At 45.6% G+C, this 21,681-nt stretch overlaps 1 protein-coding gene across 2 annotated transcripts in view; it reads right to left on the bottom strand.

Moving 5' to 3' along the window:
- Nucleotides 1-13,713, bottom strand: part of FAM20B (FAM20B glycosaminoglycan xylosylkinase) — a 357,456-nt gene extending 343,743 nt beyond the window's left edge. Inside the window, exon 1 of one of the 2 annotated variants that reach the window (XM_069641175.1) lies at nt 13,534-13,713. The gene's annotated coding sequence lies outside the window, so the exon portion shown is untranslated. Of the gene's footprint in view, nt 1-12,753; nt 12,883-13,533 lie in introns of those variants that run through there. The other variant, XM_069641174.1, reaches the window with a different exon arrangement.
- Between the last annotated feature and the right edge of the window lie 7,968 nt (nt 13,714-21,681).

The raw sequence follows: 21,681 nt of genomic DNA, 5'->3' as shown, positions 1-21,681 counted from the left end.
GGGCCTTTGGTGCTGGTCAAGATGATATTATTACCCAAACTGCTTTATCTTTTTGCCAATGTGCACGTTAGCCTGTCCCAGTTTTTGTGGCATTCAGTTGCAGTGCGGAAGAAATGGAAGAGCATGGCCCAGCCCTATCACAAAGGGGCGTTCACTAATCCACATCTGGAGGTGTACTGGCTGGCAGCGCAGGCCACGACTTAGTGGTATGGTGGAGCTGCACTCCCGCCACATGTTAAACTAGAGACAGCCGCAGTGGGACGTGCAGACATGAAGACACTGATCCTGGGCTCAGACTACACAAATGAGTGCCCCTTTGACCCTGTGCAGACCACACTTTATGCCTGGAGGTCAATTTTTGAAAGAAAGGGTTTGCCATGCACGTACTATAGATGGTTACCGCTTGGAAGGTTCCCCAATCTGTCCTGCACTTTGGAGGACTCACTGATGATGATCTGGTATAGGCTGCGGTACTGCTCCATAAGGGGCTTATTTCCGAATGGGAAGTTCCTGAAAATGCAAACATAGTAGGAGGAACACAGGGGCACAACCACAGAAATACTGCAGTTCTATAGTTTAAGAGAAGCAGTGCAGCAGCGATGGGAATGCTATCCTTTGGAATTCCCGGAGAATGCTCCCTTGGTCCTCATATCCAACTCTTACGGCTGCCGGAGAACGCTGACCTCACTATATGCCTGTATATTAGATGGAATCCCTTTGAAAAACGACAAGACTCGAGAAAGATGGGCGGTCGAATTGAAGTTGGACATATCTGATGGGATGTGTAAGAACATGTGCTCATTCACTAAATTAGTCTATGAATATGAGATTCAAATTGATACAATATAAAGATTCTGCATATGTTACACTACACACCACAGGCACTGGAGAAGATATACTCAGATCATGGGGGTAGTTGACCGAGATGTGGCCAGGATAGCGCTGGCTATATGCACATGCTCTAGAACTGCCCTGGGTTGGTATGTTTTTGGGAGCAGGCGTACGCCACATTATCTGAGGTCGTGAATAGGCCACTGGAAGGATCACCTGTGAGTGCGCTGTTTGGTATGTGGGGGGGTACAGGAGAAGCGACTGAGGGCCCTGCTGAATGTGGGGTCCCTGCTAGAGAAACGTTGCATACTCCAGCGATGGGAACGTCAATCGCCCCAAATAAGCAGCAATGGTTTCGGGACTCGACATGGGTTCATTAATGTGAGAACGCCTAGAATGCTACGCAGCCATGGACATCACGCCCCAGGGACATATGGAGCGAGTTCCGAGCGTTCCTTACAAAGGACTAATGTCTAATGTGCAATCTGTTTTAAGGCTATTGTAAAGTGCAAGTTAGCCAATGGGTGCAATCTGTGCAGCAATAACACGATGTAACCATGCAAAATATCTTTCGATGCATACCAATCACATGCTTGTGAGGTTTAAATAAAGTTTTTCTTTAATGTGTAAAGTGTCATCTTCAACGTTTAACAGCAGGTGGAACAGCATCTTTTTGGGTGTGGTAATGTCCTTGCAGTACATGGCCATTTCGAATTTTTGAATCTATAATGTCCATCTGGGTGCGACAAACGATGGTTCTGCATATGGGTCAAAAGGAGCTATAGGCATGCCCATGTGTCCTTGTGTGCGTGTTTTGGGCTAAACGTCAGTGTTATCTCGCAGGACTGATGAGCCAGGTGGTGTCGGCAGTGTAAGGTTGGGTAAGGCTAATGACCACGGCTGCTGTTTTTTGGAGCGTTGTTGAGCAAAAACCCACTTGGCTGATGGTGCTCCTGCATCAAAAATATATTTTCCTTACTTTTTTCTTGTTTGCGTGGAGGCCTGCTTTGCATCAGCAGGCTGGAGCTGGCCTGCTGGTGTGTCCCCTTGTGTGGTGCGCGTGCAATGTTGTGCTTGTGTTGGCCTTTGTTCATTCGCGTTATTTTTTTCTCTGCAACCCTGTTGTTTCGGGCCGGGATCCCGCTCGTCGCCAGTGTTGCTCTGATTACTTACTGGTCATCTTCATTACTCCTAGTCCTACCCTTCCTCGTCACAGTACTTACCTCATGACGACCCTGCCTACAACACAGGACCTTCTTTTATTTCTATTTTCCCCTATATCTCCTGCCCTCCAATGATGTCCCCCAGTTTACATAACCAAGCCAGAGCACGGGACCTTCTCCACAGGGTGGGAGAGGAAGGTTGTCAGTACTGTGACAAGGAAGAGTAGGACTAGAAGTAATCAAGATTACCTGTAAGTAATCAGAGCATTAACTCCGGGTCCACTCATCCTCGTCCAGTACTTACCTCATGAGGTATATCATAGCAGCAACAGGGAAAGGTCCCAATGAGACACAGAACTAAAAACAGTGCAGAAAACACACCTTTAATAACTCTAAATTCACATCCCCACTGACAAAACCCCAACCCCGAAGTAACCAACCCCTGAGTGGGAGACATTCAACCTATAGTGGTTGATGAAAGTGCTTTGATCTGCCCAGGTGGCAGCCCTACAAATCTCCTGTAGAGAAACCCCCCCTTGCATCGGCGCAGGAAGCTGCCAAACCTTTGGTGGACTGCCCCCGAATGTGCTGAGGAACAGGCAGGTCAAAAGCCACATAGGCCACGGAGACCACAACACGGATCCACCTGCTAATGGAAACCACTGAGGCCTTGCGGCCAGCACCAGGCGGGCCAAAAGTAACCAGGAAACTATCAGATTGGCGGAAAGAGGCAGTCTTAGCCAAATACTCCAACACCGCCCACCGCACATCAATAGTATGCCAGGCCACCTCCTCTGGCGTTTGCGGATCCTGAGAGGTGTGAAACCAAGACAACTTTTAATCACACCTCAACACCACTGAGTCTGGTAGCACTCCCAGGAAAGTGGGTTGACATAATAGAGCCCCAATCTCCCCAAGCCTACGGGCAGAAGTGATGGGGATAAGAAAAGCAGTCTTCAGAGTAAGATGCTTTCTGACAATCTCTTAAATTGTGTCAAAAGGAGGCCCTTGAAGGAACCTCAAGACAAGAAAGAGATCCCAAGGGGGAAGCCCTTTATAAGTACAAGGATGGGAAGAAGAAAGACCCCAGAGCCACTTCCCCATCAAAACCTCCCCATCCAGGTAACCATCAGAGTCCCCCAAGATGGATTTTATGGAGGCCCGTTTGGAGAGAAGCGTGAAAAACCCCAGGCCCTTGTAAAACCCCTCCTGGAGGAATTGGAGAAAAGCGGGCAGATCAGAACTCAGGGGAAGGATGCCAGACCGCACACACCAGTCCCGGAAATGGCCCCAATGCCTGCCATACGCCTTCAGAGTAGAGGGTCGATGACCATTCATAATAGACTCAACCACAAGAGCAGAAACCCCCTGCCCATTGAATCTGTCGGACTCCAAACCCCAGACCCCCCTGTAGGGGACATGGTCACTCGGAACCAGCCAAGGCTCCTGGGACTGAAGCTCCAACAGAGAGGGGAACCTACTACGGTGGGGCCAGAACGGAGCAACCAACAACAGAGTCGACCTCAACACCCTGATGCGCTGAAACACCCGGGGAACAAGGGGAAGAGGCTGAAATGCATAAATGAGACTCTAAGGCCACTGCACCGAGAGGGCGTCCACCCCCACAAGTCCCCTTGGCCCGAACCCGTGAGCAGAAGACGGGAACCCTTGCCGAGGCTGGAGAGGCAAACAGATCTAGAACGGGGATCCCGAACCTGACACATCTCTGCAAAAACCTGATCCGATAGAACCAGTCCCGCAGAGGAGGGAAACCGGGCGGCTGAGAAGATCCGCTCTAACATTGTCCACCCCCCGGACATGTGAGGCCACCAGGGAAACCAGATGAGATTCCCCCCATGAACATATCTGAGCCGCCAAAGCATTCAAGGAGCGGCCGGAATCCCCCCTGGCGGTTTAAGTATGCCAAGGCCATTGTATTGTCCGTCCGGACCAAAACTGCCCGGCCCTCCAGAAACACTGAAGTACACCAGATCCTGGAGAATGGCACACAGCTCTCTCCAATTGGATGACTGACTGCTCTCCCCCGGATCCCACAACCCCGAGTCGAGAGGACCCCCAAGGTTGCCACCCACCCTTTTCCGCTGGTGTCTGTAGTAAGAGTGGTCACAGGAGGAAGGACCAGGGAAACCCCTGCCCGGAGATTCAGAACCCTCAACCACCACTGCAGGAAGACCCTCAGAGCGGGGACACCGGGATCATGGCCTCGTAAGCCTGAGACATCGGGAGCCAGTGGGAGAGAAGATAAGATACCAGAGGACGCAAATGAAGACACGCCCAAGGAACCAGAAACAAGCAAGATGCCATGTGCCCCTGCAACTTAAGCAATAGGGGAGTCGAGACACACTGCCTCCCAAGAATCCTGTCCAGAACAGCCAGCAAGCGATGAACCCTCTCCCGGGAGAGAAACACCCTCCCCATCCTGGTGCAATTCTGAGCCCCAATGAACACTAGATCCTGAGAGGGCTCCAGCTGAGACTTCTGCCAGTTTATCAGAAACCAAAAAGTGGTTGTTCCTAAAGAGTCCTTTAGGAACTCACGTCCCCCGCACACTTTCTAATGTCTGAAGATCAGACCAAACATTCAAGTAGGTAATCAATAGTTCATATTAACCATTTGGCATAATTGACAATTTGATATAAGAAACTCTATTTTTCAATATTTCAGTAAAACACAATATTTTATTATACAAATAAAGAAGCCCAACGCGTTTCGAGTCACAAACTCTTCTTCAGGGGCAATATCACAATTCATCAGATTTCTAAAAAGTAGAAAAGAAACATCTTAGTGTAAACTTTCACACTGTAATTCAACAATAAAGTATTCTTTAACACAGTAACTACTTTTTAGCAATTTTTAACAAATCACGTATTAATACATACTTAGATCAATCAGGGTCCTCTATATCCTAGAGGTAAATCAGCTAGTGTAGCTATTATTAGAAATGTGGAGAAAAAGAGCTTGGCTTGGCTCAAAATAACCAGAATTCTATCGAATCAATCCGCACATGCAGTCAAGAGAGAGAGATTGCTGTCAAAAGGTCTTAACTCAGTATGGTCGGAGGAAAAGCGGACAGCACTTACCCCAGCAAGTGGGTGTCTAGATAGGGAAACAATCCTTGAGGTGTATGTATTCATGAAGTAAATGATTGATAGGACCTCGTTAAAACAACGGCAGAACTGGGATCTATCTTAGAAGATATCAATAGCAAACAAGACAACTACAAAAAGGAAATAGAACAGCGGAAAATAAGGAAATTCAGGCGAGATACTCTTGATTACCCCCGGGATATTGTCTACTCTTGGCAGGAGTTCTATAACAGCAAACAAGCCAACTTTACACCAAGGCAACCAAAACCACGACCCACTAACAATAATACGGATAGTAGCGAAGTCACCAGCAGTGAGCTTGAAGAACGTCCTTCGACTAGCGGGACGACATTACCAACAGTGGGAATTACTCCAAGTGATATTTCTACTCCCACAATTGGGACCGTACCAGCACCAATACCACCACCTGAGAATTTTTTAGGAGGTTGGAGAAAAACCAGACGAGGGAAAAAGAAAACCCATCAGAAGAACAAACATTGAAGGAACCAATAATAGTCAATATCTCTTCCAAACCTCTTTCTCAGTCACAAATAGATACTCTCAATTTAGGTATCTCATTTATACCAACTACCAATACAAGTCTGTTTGAAGAGGAGGTCAATCTGTTCAAATTAATTCGAAAAATGGAACTGAAAGTCTTTTTTGATAATCTCACTACAGTTACAAGCACAAAAGATAAATGTCCTTATCTGGAAATAAAAGACAAAAGTCATTTTAATCCACAAATTAATCATCCCCTGATAAATTTGTTTAAATTAAAAACCACAAGAGCAATTAGAAGCTTGAAATACACGATCTCTAGCAAACAAAATATCAAAAAACACCAGTTGAGAATAATCAAAGATCTAGCTGAGGATAATAGTATAACTATTAAGAAAGCAGACAAAGGAGGGGCCCTCGTTATTATGGACACCTCATTTTATAATGAAGGCTGTTTGAAACTGTTATCTGATCAAAATACCTACCTTAAATCGGATAGTGACCCTGTTAGCAAGATTAAGGCTACGATCAAAACAACCATAGAAAAAGCCGAAAATGCAGAATGGATATCAGAGAACACAAGTACATTTCTGATTAACAACAATCCGGTAACACCGGTGTTCTATGGACTCCCGAAAATTCATAAGAACAGAACGGACCCACCTTTTAGGCCAATTGTCGCGGGTACAGAGAGCATCTTTCATCCCTGGGCAGTATACCTGGATACGGCACTGCAACCGCTAATTCAAAAAACAGAAACTTATCTAAAGGACACAACTCATTTTCTACAGAATATCAGAGATTTGAACTTGGAGAAACCTAACCTTATACTATTTACAATGGATGTTACTAGTCTCTACACCTCTATTCCACATAACCAGGGCATTAATGCCCTCGAATGGTTCTTACTAAAACATGAAGAAGTTACTATTCACAAAGAATTTGCAATTGAACTCATTAACATCATTCTCTTCAACAATTACTTCAGGTTTAATGGACAATTCTTTCTGCAAACATCAGGTACATTGATGGGATCATCGGTGGCACCCTCATATGCCAATATTTTTATGTATTTCTTCGAACATACACACGTTCTAGATAATGTTGCTTGGAAAGACAAAATCAAGAGCTGGTTTAGATACATTGATGATATCTTCGGCATATGGAAAGGAACCGAAGAAGAACTTTTGAAATTCTGGGAATACCTCAACAAATGTAACGACAGGATTAGGTTGACAATGGACATAGGTAAACCATCTGTACATTTTCTGGATGTCACCATTGAAATTACGAATGAGGGTCTTAAAACACAGATCTACAGGAAACCGACAGATGTGAATAGTAGTCTACATTTCCAAGGTTTTCATCCAAAACATCTTAAAGAAAATTTACCTTACAGTCAACTTCTCAGAGTGAAAAGAATTACTTCGGAAGCAGATAAACTAGAGGAAGAATACATCAACATGAAAACAAGATTCAGAGACAGATGTTTCCCTGGAGACCTGATCGATAAAGCCATACTCAGAACTGAACTGCATAGCCGAGAGGACCTCCTGGACCCAAAAGCCAAAATGAAGAAAACTGACTTAATTCACTCTTTGAAATATTCCAGTATGAGTTTTCAAATCAAGAGAATTATTCACAAAAACTGGGAGATCATAAAAACAGATACACAACTGAACAACCTTTTTCCGGAACCACCAATGCTGGCATACAAGAGGGGCAGAAACGTTCGCGACAAATTGATTAAGGCTGAAAAACAGAAACCTGCTAATTAAACTGTGCTGTGTAAAACCAAAAATGGGACTTTTCCATGCCTTAATTGCCAACACTGTTCAAATGTGATTAAAGGCGATCACATCCGCCATGGCAATACTGGCAAAAAGATACCTCTGAAACAATATGCTACATGTGACTCTAAAGATGTTATTTATGCCTTACGCTGTCCATGCGGGAAATATTAAGTTGGCAAATCCACCAGGAAAGCAAAGGAGAGATGGACAGAACACAAGTCTAATATTCGCACAAAAAACATTAAATCACCAGTATACAGACACTTCAGAGACCATCAGCATACAGTAGCACAAATGCGCTTTGTAATACTAGAAACTATACATCCACTTCCTCTAGGAGGTAACTTACAGAAGTTACTAGCCCAAAGAGAACTTTTTTGGATTCATTGCCTCAACTCCCTCTCCCCTCTTTGCGGATGAATGAAGACTATTATCTGGGCCCTTTTTTATAAATTTGTTTATAAATTTTATAAACCATGTATCCAAATTTACTGCCTTTCATCATAAAAAGTGTAACTATTTTATTTCCATTCTTTTGTAGTAGGTCTATTTTTCATGTGACTGTGTAAGATTGTACGCCCCTAGGTGGGCAGGCAGTACATGTATTTTCTAAAGACTCCTCAGTTTTGGACATTTATGACATAGTCCCTGTAGGAAGACTGACAATTTCACTGATCTTCACTTACTTTATCATCTCCATTGCTTATTCTTTTACGTAATGAGTATTTTACTGTTTTACGCTACTTCCTTTTCCATAGTTTTTTACAGCCACCATCACGTTCTGACGCAGATCGTGTCACTATGGTGACGGCGCTATGAGTATTCCACACTTTGCTTACTTCCTAACGCTACTCTCCTTCCTTACGTGAATACTTTTACTTTTTAAGCGTTCGCGCATGATAAATGACATCATTCTCATGACGCCCTATATCTTTCCATCAAACGCACACGCATACGCCTTCTTGATACGTCACGGCGCTGTGTTTACTTTCCTTCCTTAGGGTATTGCGCATGTTCGCATACGACGCAAGCCTTACGACGCTCTTGACCTTTTCCTTAGGCGCACGCGCAATCTTCTGCGCATGCACTCCTTTACACTCCTTTGAGTATAAATAAAAGGCACCCATTGGAACTACGCATCCTACTTTGGTGAGATGTGTCGCTCCTCGGCTCCGATGTTCGTTGATCTTTGGCGAATTCTGTAAGTAGCTTAGGTACGTTTCCCTGTACCATGGACTGACTCGTTATTCGAACTAGCACTTATCCTTTCCTTCTTACTTTCAGCATTTTGCGGTTAGGATTTCTTCTGGGTACCGTTGAGCAGGACATCATCATTGATGTAAGTGTTTATCTATTTTCTTTTACTACATTCCACCGAGGCTCTACTTCTTTTCCTAATTAGAGCTATTACTTGTATTGCAGACCTAATATTGATCTATTGTTGGACGCGGGGTCCTATCAATCAGTTACTTCATGAATACATACACCTCAAGGATTGTTTCCCTATCTAGACACCCACTTGCTGGGGTAAGTGTTGTCCGCTTTTCTTCCGACCATACTGAGTTAAGACCTTTTGACAGCAATCTCTCTCTCTTGACTGCATGTGCGGATTGATTCGATAGAAGTCTGGTTACTTTGAGCCGAGCCAAGCTCTTTTTCTACACATTTCTAATAATAGCTACACTAGCTGATTTACCTGATCTAAGTATGTATTAATACGTGATTTGTTAAAAAATTGCTAAAAAGTAGTTACTGTGTTAAAGAATACTTTATTGTTGAATTACAGTGTGAAATTTTACACTAAGATGTTTCTTTTCTACTTTTTAGAAATCTGATGAATTGTGATATTGCCCCTGAAGAAGAGTTTGTGACTCGAAACGCGTTGGGCTTCTTTATTTGTATAATAAAATATTGTGTTTTACTGAAATATTGAAAAAGAGAGTTTCTTATATCAAATTGTCAATTATGCCAAATGGTTAATATGAACTATTGATTACCTACTTGAATGTTTGGTCTGATCTTCAGACATTAGAAAGTGTGCAGGGGACGGGAGTTCCTAAAGGACTCTTTAGGAACAACCACTTTTTTGTTCTTACATATCCAACCTAGATGCCAAGGTTGAGCCTTTGCCCCCCGCACCTCAAAACTCCATATAAACATTGTAGAATGTCTTCAACAATACCCTTGCAGGTATTTAACCAAAAGAACCTTTAAAATAGGTGTGCCTTAGTGTTATCTGCTGTTCTTATAGTTTATCAGAAACCCCGAGTCCCACAAATCCTGGCAGACCAAACGCAACTGAGTCAGAACTGTCCGCCAGAGGGCTGCCTTGACCAACCAAACGTCTAGGTAGGGAAAAATCGGAATGTCTCTCAGATGCAAATGCGCCACAAGTGGCGCTACCAGCTTGGTGAGCACTTGGGGCTGAACGCAACCCGAACAGGAGCACTCGGAACTGAAAGTGTCGGGACCCCACTGCAAAACGGAAGAACTTCATGTTAATAGGGCGGAGAACCACGTGGTAATATGCATCCTAGAGATCCAGAGATGACATCTAGTTCCCCCTGTACAACATCGGGAGAATGTTCTGCAAATTCTCCATCTTGAATCGATCCTTCTGGACAAAGCAGTTCAGCACCTTGAGGTCCAAAATCAGGCGATACTTCGCTGAAGGTTTGGGGACCAGGAACACCTGCGAGTAGAAACCCCATCCTCGAAATGGGAAAGGGACGGGCGTGATGGCTGCCTTCAGCAACAATTCGGATAGAGCGGTTTCCATGGCCAACCTCTTGGTTCGGGACCTGGAAACCAAAGTCCGAACAATGCCATCCTGGACAGGAGGAGACAGGAAGTTCACTAGATAGCCTCTCCAAATGGTGTCCAGAACCCAGGAATCCAAGCACCACCTGTCCCATACTTGAAAAAACTGCCAGAGACACCCACCCACCAGCCTGTCCAAACCATCAGGATTTCTGTACTGGACCAGGACGTGAAGAGCGTGGAGTACCCCGACCCCCCCCCTTGATCTCCGAAAAGGGCCAGGAAAGGATGTTCCGGTCACAGTACCCCCCACCAGAGGAAGACTTCTTGGTCGTTGAGGAAGGCTTGTGCCACAACTTGTCCGCCTGCTTGTCGCCCTAAACACTTCATCTTTAAGAGAGTCACCAAAGAGTTTGCACACATCAAAAGGAATTTTTAGGGCAGCCGCCTTCTGAGAACCTTCCGTTTTCTAATCCTGCAGATGCACATGCCGCCGGGCCGATACACCAGCACCCATGGCCGAGCCATGCTCCCCAGAAATTCCAGATCGGACAAAAGTTCAATTTGGCTCTGCATCTTGGATAACAAAGGAAAACAATCAGAACCACCATCCACTGTCTTTTTCAATTTTCTGAAACCACCGAGGACAGTTTCTGCTGTGTAGGAACCATAGATATTTGCCCCCGAGGGCCAGATGTGCCCCAGCATGAACCTTCTTTAGGTCGGAATTAACCCTACAGGCCACCGGATTCCAGATAGCCGCCTCCTCGGCCGACAGAGAAGCGACCCACCAGGCTGGAGAGGATATCATCTACCTCAACTGGATCTGACAGCAAAGTCTTGCCCACTTTCAACGGGTAGAGTTTGGCCAGAAAGCAGGGCATTGCAATCTTTTCTGGATCACACCATTGCCGAAGGATTTTATCCTGGATATATCGAAACCAATGGCAACCCCATCCTAGGGGTATGCCTATACTGGCGAATAGTAGGGTCATCCCCTCCACCGGAACCAGGGGCTTAAAGAACCTCATGCAGTCCCAAACTTTAGCAAGCACATCCTCCTTCCCTCCTTGTCCAGAAATGTCTCTTATGCATCAGCCATTGAGGAACAGGAAGAAGCCGAGGCCTCAGAGCCAGAAGATGAGGATGAAGAGGAAGACATACGTTGTTGCTTGTGGCCATGTGCATGACTGCGTTTCCTTCCAGCGTGATGCTTCAGCAGGCTCTTCAATTACTTTTTAGTCAAGGAAAAACGTTTAGACTTCTTCTTGCTCCTCCTGCGAGGTTCGGGTGAAAAGGAAGATGAGGAAGAAGACAGGACCAGGTGCCTGAGCTTTTCAGAACGTTTACCCATGGTGTACAAAGAGAAACAACACAACCTTGCTAACCACACGTTTAAAAAGTAGGCCAGGAGAGCTCCCATCAATGAGGTAAGTACTGGGACAAGGAAGAGTGAACGTGGAGGCAACGTGTGCTTCTCTGCACACACTGCTGGAGCTCCAACCCTGGTTAGGAGGGGGCCTGGAGCCCTCGTGTGGTGGCGCGTCCTATGCCGAAAAAATGCAGGTCTACTCAGCTTCATAGGCGGACTCCATTCCAGGCCCCAAAATTCTTGTTGGTTGGGAGTATATTAAAGCCCAGTCCATGGTTTTGTTTTTTAAAACTACATGGAGATTAGGTAATGTAAAGGCATGCTCCAGAGACAAGCCAATATCATTTAAATGTGTCAGCACAGAATTCTGTACATCTGAGAAAAATCCATTCTGGACCACGTCGGACAGATGTGGGGCTACAAGTCCTAGCAGAGAGTCTGCATCAAGGCGTACGATCAAGACCTAAGAGACAAGGCTTTAGGTAGAAGTAGAACTTAGTGCGCTGAAGCAACCTTAGTGATCTGATTTATGGTACACCAAGCTCCAATGTCAAAGCCTCAACGGATACTGCATTGGGAACACCCAGTACGGATCTCATAATTTCCCGTCAATGTTTTCCAACCAGGTAGCATGTGTAAAACTGATTTACTACAATTGTAACATGGTAAACACTCCCAAAGATATGAGGGGCAGTAGTGCATATAATTATAAGTTTAAAGCCCGTATAACATAGTATAAAGCAAAACATGTAAATAATGCTATAAGTGCATCAGACTGTAGTGATAACTATAGAGCCTACTGCCAGTGCTATAACCGCGACAACTACAACGATAAAGGAGCTCCCACTGGCAATTGCTGTAACGGCGACAGGCTAGACCCACCAACCAGGTCATAACTGCGACTTCCTGCAGTAGGGACATCATTCGAATTCCCAGTGCTGCAATTGAGACAGAATTAAGTAATAACTAAGAAAACTAGTATATTGGAAAAATGCCTCGCTGGGGAGAAGGTAGCAGACATTGCCCACAACGAACGCTTAAGATGTGATAACGTAACCCCCTCTGTGCAGTGGCTCCCCTGATGTGACTTTCGCGGTTACCGCTGCCGCTAGGCTGTCTATGGCCACTGTCCCCACCACTTAACCTAGTAATCTAGCGGAAAGTAAAGCTAAAACCACAGGGAAAGTGTACACCCAGACGACTCTTCTCCTGCCAACACCACTCACCCCTTTGGCTCCATCACTTGGCAGTGGCTGGGACACCCGGATGTGGCTCAGAGTGGAAACTGAAAACAGACAACGGGGCATGGTCCTGTAAAGCAAAGCATCCTAGGAAGAAGTGTAAACAGCCGGCTCAAAGATGAAAAGCAGTCAATTAATAAGAAGCGCACAGAAGTATCAGACTTGCTAAATATGATATGAAATTTGTTGCAACCACTCTGCTTTAGTATAGGGGACAGGTACAGAATGTAGTTTATACTTAGGAATTATACAAAGCACTAAAAACCCAACTTTTTTTTTACTAGATGGCACATTCATTAAGTCTACATCTGTTTACACAGATTCTCAGTTACAATGCCTTTTTGTTCGCAAATTGCGAACGTAACCATCATGATCTGATAGCTGTCCTGGTCTGTTTCTTCTAGAATCTCTTTACTGTTCATGTGTGCGCTTCCTAACCTGGGGGATATATTTCATAGCAGGTCCTCTGCCATATTGGAAAATCTACGTTGTTTGTTCATACCCGCTATCGGAGCCGTAACTTTTAGCGCAATTAAATAGATCTACAAAAAGAAAATGTTTAAAACAGTATCTTATTTAATTTGAATTGATATCTTTTTAGACTTACATTAATTTTTACATTGTCTGAAGATTGTAATACAATTAATATAGACATCCAAAACGTTCATTTTGCTTCACTGTTTTTTCAATTATGCTTTTTTTGTTTTGATCTGAACATAAACGGCTTTATTCCGAAATTACCTCCGTGATCTGGAATAGTCCTACCTTTGTTTTTATGGGAAGAGCAGAGTACAACTGAGACACGGAGGTGCCACATCCCTCGGGTTACTGCAAGAGCCACGCAAGCACCTATTGGAAAGGTAGTGTCTAGTTCTCATTCGAAACGGACCATAGCAACGCCCCGCCTACTCTTCTTCACGTGACTTTGCCCACGTTTAGTTCCGTGCAGTGCACTTCGCGTTCCACATCATCTTGTCCATTGTTATGATTTTCGTGACGGAGAATCGGGAAGGCTTCAGCTGCAAGAGCAACCGGAATCTGCTTTGTCTTGTTGGGTGGCTGAGATTAAAATGGGCATTTTCTTTGGGATACTTGGAAATGTCCCACAAGACACCAGATGGAGCGTCCGAATTCATCTTGTCCCTCGTCGTGATTTTAGTGAGCGGGTACCGGGAAGGCTAAATGGCCATTTTCTTGGGGCTTTGGCAGTTTGGCTGCCAGGGCATCACGAATCTGCGTAATCTTGGTTGACTGAGATTAAAATGGGCATTTTCTTCGGAATACCATGAACGCTCCTGCAAAACAACAGATGGAGATGAGGGAGAGGAAAATTAGATTTACTTTAAAAATCATTTTCATCTATTCAATGTGAAAGGCATGGAGGGCTATAGAAAAGGGACAGTGGGTGGTGGTGTTTAACTGATCAAAGGGGGCTAATTTAGAGAACTCATTTAAAGGAACGTTTAATGTTACTTTAGGAGTGTGTTTGGGTTAAATGGCAAAAATTGGGTGGTTTTAGAGGGGGTCGGCTGGTGGTTCGGGGGAGGCACATGGGCATCTTGGTGTGCGCCGGCAAGGTGGCTGGGGCATCTTGCTATGGTGAGGGAGGATGGGCATCATGGTATGAGTCTAGAGGGGAGGGATGGGGCATCTTGGTGGTGTCTGGAAGGGAGTGATGGGGCATCTTATTGTGTGTCTGGAGAGATAGTGGCATGTTGATGTGCTTCTCGAGGGATGGGGCCCATTGGTCTGGGGGAGGGATGGGGGTGTTTGGATAGGGATGAATGCATCTTGGTGTGGGTCTAGAGAGCAGGATGGGGCCATCTTGCTTTGTGGAGGGAGGATGGGGCCTCATGATATGGGTCTAGAGGGAGGAATGGGGAGTCTTGGTGGCATCTGGATCAGAGGGGGGCATCTTGGATCTGGAATGGAGGGATGGGGACAGCTTGGTGTGAGTCTGGAGGGCATGGAAGCCCTACTCACAGAATGGGTAGCACACTGGAACTTTTTATTTGCTTCTAAATAAGAAGTTAATGTTTACTCTTCACTCACTATCCACTGGTTAGACCACTCCATTATCCAATTCTCTTGGAAATTGGTCCCTTCTAAGTCTGTAGCTAAGCCTCGCCTTGTTCCTTGGCAGAATAATTATAATTTTTTATATTTTATATAGTGCTTTTATCCAATGCACTTTAAATGCTTTAAATAGCACATATTTACATTATTATTATCATTCGAAATAGGTATTCACTTCATCGACCTCAGAAGGATGAATGGCTGAGTCAACCTTGCTGGGATTTGGCAGTGCAGATCAAACAAAGATCACAGCAACGAGTGTGCTTCACTCACTGAGCTATTTGAATTGGCGTTTTCTATTCTGTGCTGCTATTTCTACTTTGCTAGAAGCTTGTTGCTCTGTAACTCCCGATTTCAAAACCATTGCTCTAGCTCTCACAGCGACCACTGACCTTGTTGCCCCTCTCGAAGCACTTAAACCTAAAGCTCTGTTTTCAGAGCCCTGGTTCAATGATCAACTTCGTGCACTTCACCTCCAACGCAGGTGGCACTCAAATTATGATGCTGCTGCTAAATTAGGAGCCTCTTGTCCTCCCGTCTCACTTCTTCAATTTCTTATGAAGCTTCTTGAAGCCTTGGTCTGCCCTCTGCTGAGTTCCTTTCTTGAGGAATCTTTCTTCTTTAATGCTTCGCAATCCGGTTTTGGTCAGGACGAGGAACCAAGGGGGTGCTGGTCTTGTCAATGACATTCTGGCTTGGCTGCATAATTCGAGCAGCATTTGTGCTGTATTGTTACTTATCTGCCGCCTTTGATACCATCGACCATACAGTCTTGCTCGACCGCATCGCCGGGGCCGGACGATCTGGTGCCGTTCTTTCCTGGTTTTCTTTGTTTCTCTCTGATCGTACAATTCCTTTCGCTCTATGCCCACTACATTGACATGTGGAGTCCCTCAGCGTTCCTCCATCTCCCCGGTTTTGTTTAACATTTACATGCAACCTCTTACTAAGCTCATCTGCTCTCACGGCTTCCAATTGTTACTCTTAGCAGATGACACACAGATTCTGCTCCGGGTGGACCTACTCGTTGAGACAGAAACCAGATTCAGAGCCACCTCAAAGCCGTGGGTGCATGGATGTGTAGGAACTGGCTCAAGTTGAACGGGGGAAAACGGAGGTGTTGGTGGTGGGCCCTCCTTCCTCTAATGCCTTTTGGACCCCTCTTTTTGGCCGTCTTCCTTATTATCTTACCCTATTCCTACTCCTGTTCCGCTAGTGAAGAGTTTAGGGTTAAAGATCTCAGCCTCTCTGTCCGCGGAATCTCAGATAAGTGCAGTAGGTCAAAGGGGCTGTTTTCAACTGAAAACCTTTTGTAAGGTTCTTCCTTTTCTCCCTTCTCAGTTACATGCTCCCGTGGTATGCTGACTTTTTATGTCCGCCATGGCTACTGCAACGCCCTATTTCTGGCACAACCTTTCTACCTTTTATGGTGCCTTCAAGTCCTGCAGACCTCTGCGGCCAGAGAAGCCACTTCCACACCTAGATGTACTCACATTACTCTGTTTCTGCGCCATCTTCATTGGCTGCCTGTGGCCAGGCGCATTCAGTTCATAAATTGTCCTTGCCCCCTCCCGGACTTATCACTGTTCCTGTTACCTTCTCTTGAGGAATTCTTCACAGGTTTCGCCAGGGGTCACAGGTTCGATATCCTGCTTTTTACTTTCTTCCACTCTCCTTTGGCCCACTAAACTTTGCAGCCCGTCGCTCTCTTCTTCGTCGGTCCTCTCAACTTTGCAGTCTCACTCTCTTCTTTGGCCCGCTCGACTTTGCAGTCTGTCACTCTCTTCTACTCTTCTTCAGCTCGCTTGACTTTGTGGTCCGTTATGGCTGTTGGTCAGTGTGACAAATCAACTTCTGGGGCACCAGTGGTGAATATAGGTTTCTAAAACATCAATCAACCCCACACTTCTAGTACACCAGAAGGGATCCAAACAGATTGGAATGCAAGTGAATTATAAGACCTCATTATCCAATTTTGGTAACGTGGAAAGAACAGTAGTCTTATCTCCGAAAGGTCCTGGATCGTTGGTTAGTTGCAACACAGCGAAAATACAATTATTACCCAATGATAAAAGGGACTGTCCAGTCAAGGTTGTATAAAAATATCTACTTTATTATTACTACAACAGACACTTATAGCAAACTACAATTACAACCCACACTGTAAAGGAACACATAGGACAAACAGTTTCACAAAGGAAAGGGATGCACTCTGGATACTGACAGGAGGGTACTTGGTAAAGCAATCTGTCTTACTGTTCAAGGTTATTTGGTTTCAGCACCAAAGGAGCAAATGGTCGTAACTGTCTCTATGAGCCTTCAGAGAAGGACCTGGGGGGGCAGAACTACAATGTACCTGGTGCTGAAGAAGTTCTTGGTGCTCGACAGCGTTGAGGTGGTTCCAGGTCGCTTCGCAGCCCTTGAGACAGTTAGTAGCGGGAGGCAGCTGCGGGTCCGAGGTGGCAGGCAGTTCGGCAAGCCAGGCTGGACGGATGTCTGCTGGCTGTCCGGCGCGGCACTTTAGGGCCAGGAATCGCTGTCTCTGTGCTAGTTGGCGGATCTGGAATGTTGGTCGAGGCGTCTCGGACGGCTCTGGTGACTGCAGCTTGACAACAGTCAGCGGTGCAGCTGGATGCGGTTTGAGAACTCGACTGTCTCAAATTTCCTTTAAAAGCTGGATGATGCTTGTGTGGCACTCGTACCTTCTTCGCAGGGCTTGTGTCCTTTCAAGGCAGACAACCCAAAGCTCAGGAGAGTGTTTGCAGGCAACAGCCTTGTTCTTTGTCCAGATACTCTCTGGCACTTCCCACCTAGGAACCTAGCAGGGCACGCTCTGTGCTGGCTGGGTATAGGTTCTGGAGCTGCTGGAGGGTTCCTCTGAGTCCGGTATCTCCCTTTGTTCCCTGGGAGATATTTAGGGGCGGGATCTTGCTTCCCTCTTATAACTCCTAGACTTCTTTCACTGGCAGAAGATGTAAGGTAGACTGTACCTTTAGCTCGGGTCCAAATTAGTCCGTCCTTGCTCCTTTCAAAGTCTTCAGGTGATCTCTTAAGTGAGGGGTTCAGCCCTCTTTTAAAGCCAAATGGGCCCCAGTGATTGGTGTAGGCTATGCCCACCTTAATGAACCAATCCTGGGTCACCACCAAAAATCTTCTGTTATGAACAAGGTCAGGACCAGAGTGCTGTGCAACAGGACATACAAGCGGGTGACAACATATACCTAAGTCCCACCCATCTCCCTGTCTGTTGTAGATCAAAGTGTCCCTCTGGTTAAATGAGCCCTCTGTGACTCTTGATTAAAGCGCAGGATTACCTTGAAGTCTGTGCGAGGAGCAGTCTTCCTATCTCCTCCAAACCACATACTTCTCCCCTCTGAAAGGGGTTAGCTCTGAGGGGTTTGCCTGCTGTAAATAGTGGACCCAGACATGCATTTCACTGCCTTTCATACAGAGGGGTGGGAACTAGCTTCAAGTTGACACATTGCATACCAAAGGGATGTTAGCTCTACCTTCCTGTTGACTCCTCCTTAACCAAGCCCCTTCAGCAGGCTTGCTTCAATTATCTTGTTAGTATGCACTGCCACCAGCCAGAGTGCAAAAGGAATGCAGATCCATGGGGCCTTTGATATTTAAATTAGGCTGCCCATGCTGGAGGAAGGTGTGACTTCCCCCTCCTTGAGATGTTTTGATGTACCCGGGCTGTCACATTCCAGCTGAATATGACTGGGGAAGAGGGCACCTGTAGGTTGTGTCTTCCCAGTGTACATGTGACTGCGTTCTATGCGGGAATCAGATGAACTGTGTCTGGAATGGCCTCATACAGTCCTTGGAGGTTGGTTTCCCATCATTCCTTTTCATTATTAAAAAAATCAAAAAAGCTGAAGCGAGCGCACTCTCCCCATGCAGATGGTCGAATTCCTCACAGTGAGGGCGCAAGTTTTCGGACCAAACGGTCAATCCATTACAGGTCTCACAACCAACACAGTTTCTCATAATTCCCATGCAATTGCCCACGCGGCTATGCCCGCCCGGCTCAGCTGTAGGATAGTGCTAATAGTCTGGGCATCGTTCTTGGATCGCATGATCCACCCACTACAGGTCACACCACCGCACTAACTTTCGACTTGAGGTTTGCTGGCTCTGCACCAACGGACGAGATGCTTCCCCCACGTTCCTTGGTTCAACTCCAGCACTTCAGGCGGCTGTCTCGCTACAGCCTCAGAATGCCCTGCTTCCAACTCTCTGGCTTTTGGGCAGCGTTGTCGCTTGTCGGACTCTCCTTCCGGAGGTAGCACTCTCTCCGGAGGTGATTATCCTAGTTCTTTGCTGTTTGTCTTACCTGGGACTGCCCTAGCATAATGTCAGTCTGATTGAGAGCAGTTGGTTGAATACTCCTCTTGCTTGACTGTAGCGTTCTTGGTTTCTTCTTTGTCCCAGTCCTTATCACAGTGATGCATATCAGAGTGACACATCGTCTCTGATGTTATCATGTGTAAGGAACAGTTGGGTGTTATTACCCCTTGTGATTGGGAGTTAAAGGTGCCGTATCCCAAACGCTCATCCTTATCCCCATGTGGGGAGTTCCTCCCTATGAGGTCCTTTTGCATGTTACCAGCCTACGGAGACTACCAGTTAGCGGTCTCGCTTCCCTAGCCTCCTGGAAAGGGTCCTCTGCCCGGCCCACCGTGGGGAAGTGATCCCATCTTAAAAATTGTTACAGAACCTAGGTTATAGTCACCTGGGACCCTCTCAAAATAACATGTGGAGCATTAGGACCACTAAGAAGGATTCCACCAGATCACGGTAAGTGAGTAAATGGAAGTGTTTTTGCCACTGGTGTTTAGGGAGTGACAAAAATCACTTGGATGATATCTCCTTCATCACATAATTAGTGTAAAGTGGTGCGTCTGTGGTCTTGCGTATAACCTATTAGGAAGCAATAGGGGCATAGCTAACTGCAGGTGCTGTAATTAGCAAATCAAATAATTTGGAGACATTTTCGGTCTACATGGACTACCTGCCAAGGAGAATACTGCACAAGGGACCTCCATGTGGTTCTTTCGACAGTCGTGGGAAAGCTGCTTGAACCACCAATTGTCGATGGTTGTCGTTAAAGGTGGTCTTTTTGGTTGTTGTCACCCAGGCCTGGTTCTCAAAACACCCCTCAATTTACAACCAAAGGTGGTTTCTGCCTTTCACATCAGTGAAGAAACAGCACTACAAATTCTCAGTGTCTGCTGCATAGCAACAAAGCTGAATATACAAAGAACTTCATGGGTGAATTCTCACTAATTGACTAAATAAACATAACTAGCTTTATCGAAATCCACAATAAATGTTGCTGAACAATACATTGATATACTTTGAGTCATTTTCCTCAATATCCCGGGCTCAGTGTGGAGCGTAAATAAGTCAACTGTATGTGTTAAAAAATTAATGCATAAAAGTGTAATGCACATAATGTATGTAAGGGCAGCAAAATATATGCAGGTGCAAGGTAATGTAGAAATACATAACACTCGGGGACGTGGCCAGGCGGCGCACTGACATGGTGTGTTTGCTGTAGGCTCCTGGACAATTGCACTGAAATGCTGGTAATCCGCACACAAAGTTAAGTTAGCTGCTTGCCAAGAACCAGTGTAACGGGCAGTTCGACACAGGGAACGATCACTGCAGCACAGTCCCCGTACTGCGACGGAAACCGCTACTGCTGGGTGCACCAAAATGGCGGCCACCACTGGACCATGAAAAACGGACTTGCCCTGACGACCATCCACTTCCTGAGACCCTGCCGCCACTAGCCGAGTGCTGGGAGAGTGCCAACTAGGCTGCTGCAAGGCCTAAATTAGTTTTAAAAAATTGATTAGTTAAAAAAATTTATTAGCCGAGTTTGCTAATTAAATTTGTCTTGATTAGCAAACAAACCCATTAGATTAGCAATGTTGCACTAATATTTTTTATGTCACCATAGGTTATTTCTAACCAAGACATAAATTGAGCAATAATACAGTAGTTTTGTTTATCATTGAAGTAAGTCATTAGTGATAGGTGTCAGGCCTTGCAAATTCTTAAACATTCAGCTTGACCTTCTAGGTAGAGTAACTTAGTTTACCTACTCGACCTAAGAGAAAGTCACTCGACCCATGGCAACAGATGTCAAAAAATGTAAATATGCTTTCTGTAAAATGGTGCAAATCATCAGAAACCCACTATTTTGGCATGCTGCTGCCACCCAGATGCCAGCCATGCACATTGAAGTCTTTATTTGACATTTACTGCAAAAAAAGTAAATGTTTAAAAAAGAAAAAAAGTACAAATATCCCCTCCGTATGGCACCCACCCACCACCACAAAATCTACTCGACTATGTAAGTGGGTGAAAAGACTTTGCCAGCACTGGAGGAGTTTCTGTACAATGTAAAAGGTTAGCTACATGAATGGACACACAAAAATAAATAGATATGATATAAAAGCATCTCAAAACAGTCTGGCCAGCTCTCTCCCGCAGGAGATAATATATAATGCAATCCTAATCATAGAGTAAAGCGACCTCTGGAGGCTACCTACAGTGTATGGTAATGCAGTAGATCTGTGGGTGTACGTCACGCTCACCTGGTTTCTGGGGGGACGTTGGAGCCCTCCCTGGGATCGGTTCTCACCCCCAGCTGCTGCCAAGTATACTGTTCTAGATGTGGGTACTGCCCCTTTGGGAACGCGAGAGGCAATGAGAAGGGGGTGGAGGTATCGTGACTCCCCTAGGACCTTTCGTGCCAAAATGAGGTAAGTAAGTGTTTACCCATATAGGCTCACCTGATATGTAGTTAGGGCGAGCTCTCCG

This window comes from Ambystoma mexicanum, chromosome 1q, assembly GCF_040938575.1.
Source record: "Ambystoma mexicanum isolate Mex_15411 chromosome 1q, UKY_AmexF1_1, whole genome shotgun sequence".
Taxonomy (NCBI): domain Eukaryota; kingdom Metazoa; phylum Chordata; class Amphibia; order Caudata; family Ambystomatidae; genus Ambystoma; species Ambystoma mexicanum.
The sequence above is the reverse complement of the archived record's forward strand: the minus strand, read 5'-3'. Positions and strand labels throughout refer to the sequence as shown.